This window comes from Vicia villosa, linkage group LG5 (assembly GCF_029867415.1).
Source record: "Vicia villosa cultivar HV-30 ecotype Madison, WI linkage group LG5, Vvil1.0, whole genome shotgun sequence".
NCBI classification, from domain to species: domain Eukaryota; kingdom Viridiplantae; phylum Streptophyta; class Magnoliopsida; order Fabales; family Fabaceae; genus Vicia; species Vicia villosa.
The window spans coordinates 155,153,409-155,164,953 of record NC_081184.1 but is presented as its reverse complement, the minus strand read 5'-3'; positions in this window follow the sequence as shown (position 1 = coordinate 155,164,953).

Sequence of the window (11,545 nt, the reverse complement as noted above, 5' to 3'; positions counted from 1 at the left end):
AGTATTGAATTGGAGCAAATCATTACTCTCATCTCCACTATTTAACTACAATCTGTTAGACAATGTGATGGATCTAAAAGGAGGTTGAATAGATTCCTTGTTTTACTTTTGTGCTTTTTAAATTTTAAGTGAAAGCTTCCCGTATTTTTGAAATCGTCTACAAACAATCCTTTATTGAAAAGACCGGATATGCTAAACCGAAGTGATGAAAAAATGAATCAACGCTTTGTTTTATCAATTGACTTACTTATGTCACTTTAGAATATTACTACCAATTATCTATATCAACGTAACAACAATAATTTGTGTGTGTGTGATTTTGTCAAACACTTGTGTGCAAAATTCACCAAATTCTAACCGCTCACATGTTGAAAGTATTTTGGGTAAATATTTTCTAATATATCGTATCCACAGAGACTGAGTCAATAGTACTGCCGTTCTATAGTCAAATTATAATGAGTGGTAAAAAGCATTGGTTTTGATTATTTAGTCTAAAAGTGCGTATAAGAAAGTAATAATTAATTGACTGAAAGCTTAAAGAATGAGTAACAATGGTGATGAATATGTTGAGTTCTAGGGTTCATCAACCTATTCGTATGCAATTGATCAATTAATCCACAAGTGAACCATAATATAAGCTATTATCTTCATTCATCCTCAAAACAAGTATTATGTCTAAGATCAATTTAGAGCCACCTCTACCGGTATGATATTCGATCTCTCAGAATAACTATAAAGATAAAGGGAATTAAACACAATGATTTATGAAAACTTATTCACAAATAACACCCAAAGTGATTCCAGTGTCTCCAGTGTCCTTACGCATTCATGTTTCCTCGTCCTTACTTTTCAGCTTTAATACCTGCACCAATAACACCCAAAGTGATTCCATTTGCACTACAATTAGAATCAAACTTCTAGAGTTCAATTCTAACCATAAAATCACTAAAAATCATACAATAAGCTCGACTTCAGATCAAAAGGTAGTTATTTTAACACACGAAAATACTGATAATTCACTCCTAACAAACTCTCCCCAACTTAGAGTTTTGTTTGTCCCTAAACAAAATTACTCACCTCAGTGAAGACAACAACATATACCAACAACCATGCAACAAGTTTTTCAAAGAGTTTCTAAAATGGCTCAAATCAGTGATCAATTCAGATATTCTTCATCTCCCTACAAGCTCAGAACATGCACATGAAACAGATTTTAAAAGAAAATTACCTCCAAAAGTTCAAAACACTCCACAACCGCAGTTGAATCCGCACTAATCACTCTCATCAGAAAATATGATGAATAAAGAGGGGTTAAAACACTCATCCAAACAATTAACTCAACAAGTATTCATATCATACATTCACCGTATTGTGAGCATCAAGTCCTGTGAAATCTGAGAATCGGAAGGTATTTATAGGGTTGTAATGTGGTTTAGATTCAAAGAAAAGAAGATATTCAAAGGTTGTTCCTATTCTAGGGAAGCATCCTAATCACAACTCATTCCTTTTTCTCTAGGCCATTAACTTTCTTACCCGTTCATCTTTTCATTCATAGCTCGATATTTCTTTTCTTTTCTTCAAACATTTTCCTTCTCTTTTTTTTCAACTTTCTAGGTTCCAACATTGTCTTTCTTTTGTTTTTCTTTATTCTCAAGCTACGAATTTCTTTTGTTCTTTGCAAAACACCACCTGTACTTACTCTTCTTTTGATTATGAATCTCCCCAACTTGGAGATCAACCTGTATTCAGATTCTATGAATGCTCCCCTACTTTCTATAAAGGTAAAAGAGAAAACACATCACTAAATTTTATGGTTGATGGTCCAAAACAAAACTTTTTATTGAGATCAAAACCTCACCAGATGTTTTTCTTGGGGCATATTATGATATTTATCTTGACCTCAGTCTCAAAGAATGGTTAGCAAAGGATCACACTCTCACAGAAAATAAGTAAGCTTTAAGATGGAATAGGCTAAAAGAAACTCTCAATTTCAAACAAGTGCCTAAGTCATTTTCACAGATTTTCACAAGACGATGCGACAAACGGTTTAGCAAAATACAAACATGTCAAAGTAATCGATGGTCTCTTGCATATAGTGAACAATGGAAAGCTTTCCTCACAATGGTTAAGGCTAAGCTGATCCAACAAAGATTGTGTACCATAAAGAACTTCTATTGGTATTTACTAACAACCTAAGTTTCATGCACACACTAAGAGTCAGAGTTCGAAAATTCATACCTGCCTTGTCACTTTTATTGAAAAAGAAAGGGAAAAATTAATTTTTCAAAAATTTCCACTCACTACCACTTTCATGCATGTTGCTCCATTGTTGGCATTCTCATTGTTTCACTCGAGCTTTTCATTATGCGGTAGAAACTACTCATTCTAAACTGGGGATAAAACAAACAAATAATAAACAGAAAATTGAAAAATGCAAAAGAGTAAATCCACCCCCAAACTTGAACTAAATATTGACCTCAATGTTACAGAACAAGTCCGAGAGGGATGACTCACAAAGGGTATTGCCATAACAATTGCTTCTTCCTAGCTTTCACTAGAAAGGTCCCCTTATTATTTCCTGAAATAAAAATAAACAAAACAAAATAAAACATTAGAAGTGTGGGTTACCTCCCACGAAGCGCCTCGTTTAACGTCACATGGCTCGACGGTTCATGGTTGAATCATCAACCATTGTCTCGTTTTCTTGGTACTTTTCTTATCAATGTGAAGCCCCAAAAGTATTTAATGTTTGCTTGTGTGGTTTCTTCATCCTTAATTCTTATCAATTCAACTCGCGATCTCTCTTCCGTCATTTGTTTTGTCCTCTCCTCAAGAGAGATAACCTCCTTATCCGGTAATTTCTTCTTCTGTGAGAACCTATCCTTGATGAATTTGACACATTTTGGCTCTAACTCTAAACCTTCTAAAAATGGGATGGTGATTTGCAAACGGCTAAACATTTCCATTGGCCGAAAGTAATGACTCTCATTCCCTTCTTTATTAGGAACTGTTGCACCCCAATTTTTGACCTCTGAGATCCCATCATTTTCTAAGTGTTATGATCATTATTGTTATACCCCAAAATTTGCCCGCGTCTTTTTTTTTCAAAGAGAAGTCAACAGACTTCTGTCTAAAAATTTGGAGTTTTATACAATCTTGGATTTTTATTTCATAAATATCCTGATTTTATGAATACTCAATTTTTAGAATTTTTTATACAGTATTTTGGTTCGCTGTTAAATTTATTCTTACATAAACGCCAAATACTGTTTATCACTTCATACACTGTTTATTTGAGATTTATTTTCAGATAAATAATGCTGACGCAGTTGGTGCAGAATTAAAATTTGCAGGCACGGAGTCCGGGTTTCAGATTGTACTGGTAACAATTAAATTATTATTGGTCTTATTTCCCACTAATTTTTATTTTTATACTATATTATTTTTTCAAAATCTCTTTCTTTCTTTTCAAATATCTTCCTTTCTTTCCAAATCTCTTTCTTTTAAATCAAATCCTAGCTTTATTCTATACCCCTTTTCTTTTTCAAAACCTACCATACTTTTTTTCAAATCCTACTACTATTCAAATGGTACCACTCCATTTCCAACGTATCTATCTCTCTCTTTTCACTCTATAAATACTCCTCATTTTTTCCATAAATTCTCACATCAAATTTCACTCATCTCCCAAATTTCTCAAACTTCTATCTCATAATTATTTTCTCTTCTTCCCCGGTAAAATGGCGAAGTGGATGGATACGTGTTTTCTTATGGTCATCACTGTTTTGGTGGTGATCATGTCCTTTTTCTGTCTGCACAGTCCTGAAAAATGCGGATCTGCGATGGTTACACTTCCGATCATCTATTTTCTGTTGTTCATAGCATGGATCATTAATCGTCATATGCAGAGTTTGTCGTATCTTCTGTTTTTTAGAATGTACCGTTCTTTATGTTTACCGTACTGTTCGCTACGTTTTGTTTAGGTAATATTTGTACTGTCAGTATTAAGTATTACACTATCTATTATACCGTCTTTTAACTAGTAAGATAATATTATGTGTGTTTATTGCTAGTTAAATATTTATTTTTCTATGCATTAAATCCCTTTCAATCTTATTATTGACGGTAATTTTGTTCGCGTACAGTGTATTTTAGTTATTTATTATATTTGTGTTTTTCTAACAAATCATGTAAATAATTTCTCACCATTAACACAACAAAAAACAAAAAGAAAAAATTGACTTTAACTGTTAAGTTTTCACTTTAACTGTTACGTTAATACCCGGACAACTAGTTACCAGTCAAACCCGCTATCAGCGCAATTCTCCGTGTTTGTACCATCAGTCAAATCAATTTTTCGCACTTCAAATTTCCAAGATTTTGTTCTAGAAGTCTTCTGATAATCACGTGATCAACAGAGACTCAACACTGCACAAAAATCAGGTACGCCTAACTGTCTCCTACACAAACAGTCCCTAACTAGGTTTTTTGTTTTTTTTCTTCAGGAGAACGAGTTTTTGAGACCTCGAATGGATTTCATGGATCTCCATATGTCTCAAAGTACCACCAGACAAATTTTCAAACTTCGATTCGCTCGGACGCACAGTCAATAGCTCGAACAGTCAACAGACGACCAGTTTGACCAAAAAGTCAACACACAGTCAAAAATGCAATTTTTTGTCAACATCCATATTTTGTCAAAAGATTCATCATGTGATCAATGGTTGATCATAATTCATCAAGAAAAGTTCAGAAATCGACAAAACTCAAAATTGCAAAATTAGAGTTTTTTACCTAAAAGTCAACGGAACTTTGACCGACCATAACTCTCTCATAATTTATCAGAAAAATTCCAACCAAAGCTCATTCTCAAGGAAATTCAATTCACCACAACTTTGATGTTGGGACCAAGGTCAAGAAATGCTTCCGCCTAAGAGATATAAGCCAAAACATTACAGGTCATTTTCAAAGTCAACAAAAAGCAGTTTTTTGTCAAAGCCCATATCATCAAGTTAACTTCTCCAAATGCAAAAACACTTCCAAAGTGGCTTGTAGAGGACATATTGGGCTTTCCAAAAAGTACAAGAACACTTTCATAGGATCAAAATTGAGGGAGATATGCCTTGATGAAGTTGACCTTTTTTGGAAAATTGCATGAAACAAGTAATGACCAAAATTTGATTTTTTTTCAAAAAGGCCAATTCTTTTGTGATTTAATCTTGATTCTCATATGTTTAAAGATATTCACAACATATCCATGATTCATGACATTTTTATTTCATTTTAATTAAATTTATTCATTTAAAATTTAATTAAAGTGAGATAATTCAAAGATATTATCCAAGATGCTCATATGATACAAGCAATGATCCAATTCATCTCTAAAGGCCAAGATTCCATTCAAGATATGCAATGATCATAAGTTGGAAAGAATAATAAAACACTTGAGATTTTAAACCATGGTTAGTCTTTTTAACTTAAGGCATTAAATGCTAATATTCCATTTTATCTTCAAAGTTCATCATCACATGTTTATTAATAATTATCCCAAATACTATCATCATTTTTTTTGTTATAATAGAATATTCTAACTAACCATATTTTTATTCCACCGTCATTTTAATAGTTTATCTAACCATCTTATCTTATATTTTTCTACAAATCTTCATTCTCAATTTTTATTTTAGTTAATATTATTTTAATTAACCATATTTTTGTTTAAATTTATTTTATTAGTCATGTTATTATTATTATCTCGTTTTTCTTATTTTAATATTTTATATTTTTTTTAATTTCATTTTTGTTATTGTCTTAAACCAAAATTAGTATTTAAGTTTTATTTTGATATTATCTTGTAACTTGATTTTACTATTTTTATTTTGATATTATCTTTAAATATTATAATGTTTCAAACTCAATTCCAATTTGATTTCTCTCCATCTTATGTCATTGCATACAAGTTTTTCCTATAAATAGGCAACCATATGTTCATAATTGAGAGGAGGAGGAGGACACCAAAAAAAACATTGTCAAGTCTTTGTTTTCTCTTTTCTTTTCTCTCTTCCAAGTTTCAAGTTTCAAAGGGAGTAAGAATTTGGAATTACAAAACTAAGAAACCTCCACTCAAACCAAGCATCATTTGAAGGTAAGTTTCCTCACTTTGAAACTCTATAAAATATGCATCATTTATATTTCATTTGAATTCAAAAGTTTCTTTTATTTTCCAAATATACTTTGATTTATTTATCTAAGTATTCATCCTTGTTTCCTTTTTTACTTGATGATGTTAAATATTGAAATACTTCATTGCCATTGATCAAGCTCACCATGATCCATCATAAACTCACCACACAAGATCCTTTTATTTAATTTTCTTCAATATCTTTTAATCAATTTATTTTCTTTGCATAATTAATTAAAAATACCTAAAAAAAAACCAAAAAATATATTTTTTTCTTTAGATTTAGGTTTATATTTTTATAATCTAATTCTTGACATAAAAAAAGAATATTTTTTCTTGTTAAGTTTAATTATTTGTATAATTATTTGTTTAATTAGTTTGTTAATTAACTTAAAATCAATTCCAAAAAAATCACAAAAAAAATGAATTGAGTTTAATTTGTTTTATATTTATTTTTGTATATTATTTGATATTATTTCTTATCTTTTTTTTCTTTGTCCCGAATTGGAATAAAAGATCAAATATGGCAGAGATTGTATGCAGTTGATTTAAGACTTTTGAAAATTTATCATGTAGTCGCTATGATTCTATCAAGCTTCTGATAAATTTTCATTAACTTTAAATCCGAGATCATCATTCACTCACCATCGATCTTTACTAACATCGTGGATATACTTGACTAGCTTCAAGATGATTCGCGTGCTAACATACTAACAATTAACTTTAAATTCCGCATTTTATTATATTGTTCTTTATATTTCTTGCTTTATACTTTATTTTATCATTCATATTATTTATGTTTCTGTTATTTTTTCTTTGTCATTTGGACATATTATTTATGTTTCTGTTATTTTTTCTTTGTCCATTTGGACATATTATTTATATTTCTGCTATTTTTTCTTTGTCCATTTGGACATATTATTTATATTTCTGCTATTTTTTCTTTGTCCATTTGGACATATTATTTATATTTCTGCTATTTTTTCTTTGTCCATTTAGACATATTATTTATATTTCTGCTATTTGTTCTTTGTTCATTTGAACATATTATTTATATTTCTGCTATTTTTTCTTTGTCCATTTGGACATATTATTTATGTTTCCGCTATTTTTCTTTGTCCATTTGGACATATTATTTATGTTTCCGCTATTTTCTCTTTGTCCATTTGGACATATTATTTATGTTTCCGCTATTTTTCTTTGTCCATTTGGACACATTATTTATGTTTCCGCTATTTTCTCTTTGTCCATTTGGACATATTATTTATGCTTCCGCTATTTTTTCTTTGTCCATTTGGACGCACTGTTTATGTTTCCGTCATCTTCTTTTTGTCCACTTGGACCATATTTTTACCTTTGAGCTAAAACATTAATAATCAAGATAAAACATTAAAAAAAAGGACTTTGCACACTTGCACCTCTATGGTTTTCCCTCTTATTACTTTTTTTTAATCATACCATCATTTAAGAAAAGTATTAAATGCATAGGAAGGATCTTATAAATTGAGAGTAAGTAACTCCTAATTGCTTGCTCAAACATCTTTCATTTTCAAACAACGTATTTTCAAAACTTCTCATCTATTTTCAAAACTTTCATCTGGTATTTGAAGGGCATTATTCCCGGTGAAACTCTTCAGAGACCTATGTGACTTATTGTCCATCTTCACTTCTTCTATTTTCAAATCAATAAAGCGTTTAAAAAGTGAGCTAAGCAATTAAGAGCCCATGGATAACCATGGATACAAAGGGTGCTTAAAACCTTCCCTTTGTATAACCAACCCCCCGAACCCAAAATCTGTCAAAAGGTCTTTCCTGTTCTTTTATGTCTTTCCTTTTTTGGATAAAATAAAAGTCGGTGGCGACTCTTGCATAAAAATTAAAAAAATAAAAAAAAAAAAGAGAGCAAGGAGTCAGTTCGCAAAAAAAACCGAGTTTACAGAACTGGCGACTCTGCTGGGGATTTGAAAAATCTTTTTAAAAGAGGGGTTACCTTAGAGTTTTTGATCACTTTAATATTTGCTTATACTTGTTTATTTTATTATTTTTTTGCTATTCTGGATATATGTGTGGTTCTGTTACAAGTGATACATTATGGACAAATCCTAACCCGGATTAAGTACACATAAGAATTAGGTGGAGGGTATAGTCATGTACAGGCGTACGTGAGAATCCTTCCTCTCAGTGGAGGTTCCTTGTTGGTAATATATGTTTAGCATGTTTCGTAGCGAAGACATTATTGCTTTCATTGAACTGTAGAAGCTGAGTTGGCCGTAGAACCCCAACCCATCCTGGCCTTATTAGGTTGTGGCGCAGAAACTATTCAGGTGAAGACTTGGATTAGTTGTCATGCGGAGAGCCACACTCAGACGAGTTTTTCTTGAGAATATTGCTAGCTCACAAGTTCAGTTGTGCAAGCCGGTAATATCCGAAAGAAAAATGTAGACTCTGACGTATCAGTAGAACATGTTATGCAGGTGATTAACCTTAGTACTATCCCATATTTGGTTCTTTGACCTCATGCTCGTGACGTTGAACTTTGGAACCTACCTTATGTGCACCATGTTTGTGTTACAATTTATGTATATGTGGCATTCATGCATTCATACATTCATAAAAATCTTTTCCTTTGATTTCCAATGAACTCAGAGGTCTTTTTTTGTAAACATCGTAAGTTTCATCAAACTCAATGGATCTTGGGTGTTGATGGGGTGAAAACTCTAATCCACCAAAATGGATGATTGATTTTGATGATAACTTGATCAATGCTTTAATCCAATGCTTGAATGTTTGCAAATTAATATCTTAAGTTCTTTGAAACTCAAATAATATAAACAACAATTGCATCATTTGCATACATACATCCAGGTTACCCATGAAACTTATCCTTGTCTGTCTCCATCTTCAAAGTTATCTATCTACCGTCAAGCTGATTCTTCCTCCTCGAAACCCTCTCCCTGATGGTTTCAGATCTGATCTTCATTGTCCTTTCCATCAAGGGGCAACGGGCCATGATTTAGAAAGATGTTTCCCTTTGAAGGCCAAAGTTCAAGAGTTGGTTAGATCAAAGTTGTTATCTTTTAAGAATGTTGGTCCCAATGTTGTCACTAATCCTTTGCCGAATCAGAGTGGCTGAAAACGGGTCAGAGACAATTACCTCCCTAAAGCCAGTGTATCAAGGCAGGATAGCTCATCCTCGTCATTCATTAGTCACTAGGCCATGTTTCTTTACTGTTTGCATTTCCTCAGTGGTATTTGTTTGCTTTTAAACTTTGTTTATTCCTGAATGTTAGTTTTAATGAAATGAGCATCGTATATTTGAATTCATTTTCATCTACTATGTCTATGTTTATGCTTCTTTTACAAAAAAAAATAATTCTATTTTGCTTTCTCTATCAAACTTGTGTTTTATGCAAAGATTGGAGGGAGGATGATGACAACGAAATACCCAAGTTGTCGAACTATATGCTTTCAAATAAAACTTTGCTGACGATGTACAGGCATTGTTTCAATTCCCAAACACTGGAGAAATAAGGAAGTTAATCCCTCGTCAACCCCTTTGAGCCTAGAAGTTGGTGTTTCTTTCTATACGAAATAACCCACATTTTAACCCGGGGCAGGGTAGTTCCCAGTTAATTTGGTTGTGCATTCTATTTTAAGAGAATCATTCAATACACCTTTCAACAAGTGTTTTAATCACAAGCTTTCCTCCGCATACATCAAAGAAATGTTGGAAACGCCAAGCAAAATTCGATGATGGTTCGTTATAATCATTAAGCAAGGTAGTCACTATCTTTCAAAAAAAAAGGTATCAAAAAAAGAAAATAAAAAAAAAGCCTGCTAAGTCAAAATCAAAAAATGACTTAGGCAAAAATTAAGGCATCCCGCTGACTGTAAGTTCAAAATAAACAGTTCAGGCAAAAGTTAGGGATATCAAAAGAAGGAAAAAAGAAGAGATAAGTCAATAAATTCTTGAACCACAAAATGTTGTGACTATCAAAAGGAAGAAGTGACTGCCATCTCTAAGTTTTTTTTGGCTTGTGAACTATCATCATTACAACAGGTAAAATTCCGGAAGTCTCTTGGAACCTGAATGCATATTTTGAATTAACTGAGTTTAGGACTGAAGATCATCACGGAGATGGGGTGGGTTACAAAAAAATTTGAGCCTTATACCTTTTGTTTTTTTAAACCGTGAACCTGACCACGTTACAACCTTCAAAAGCCCTAATTGAAGCAAGGTTTATTTTGAAAGCATACTACAACAAGGTTGCGTAAGCTGACTCCCAAGAGATTTACCAATCATTTATGTTGATACCATATCTTTGCTTTATCTTTCACATTGATTGTCTTAACCTTTATGTTTTGACCATTGATTCCATTTGTTTTACACATATATAACATCATATAAAAGTGACTTTGATTTCAAAAATATGTTTTGAGCATTGCATTAAAATTACCATTCTTGAATGAAAATTTTATTTGCAAGTAAGCACTCATCTTCTAGGAAGTTCAAACAGTCGAGAAACTTGGTCAGTGATCCTATCAGGGGCACGTTACTTCAAGATCCTGTTGTTCATATGTTTAATCAAGATTTGTTGATCAGAATATCCTCTTCAAGATGTATACTATGGCAAGTCTTCCCAACATTCATTTCAAGAGTTGAATCCATGATCAGTTCATCCCCAACATAGTTTAACTGAAGCCATGATCAGTTAACTTGCAACAATTATTCAATCAGGGGCAATCTTCTTCAGCAATCCTCAAGCATAGTTTATCAGTTCTTCTCAAAGGATCATTTGTTTAATATAGTTATCAGTGTGACAAGAAGTTTATTCAAGCATCTTCCGAAGCAGAGTTGGTAGAATTTCCGTATTGAGGAATCAAAGCTCAAATCTTGCCTCACAAAAGAGTCAATCCCAGTTGTCATAAATAACTACATTGCATTGAGCATTCATCATGCATAGAAAAATTTAACATCATGCATAGAAACAAACTCATGCTCATTTACGTTTTTCCAAGTTCTGTTGTTATCAACATCTTACCTTGAGATCAAAGTCCAACTTACTTGGCATTGACCTTTAATATTATTCAATCACGCGTTACTCTTGATTGATCTTTATTTATATTCAATCATGTTTTACTCTTGATGTTGTTTGATCGTGCTTTACTCTCGGTTGGTGTCTCAATCATGTTTTACTCTTGATGGCCTTTGATGTTATCCAATCATGGTTTACTCTTGATTTCTTTTGATGTTCAATCATGTTTTAGTCTTGATTGCCTATGATTTTATCCAATCATGGTTTACTCTTGATTGCTTTTGATACTATTCAATCATGTTTTAGTCTTGATTGCCTATGATGTTAT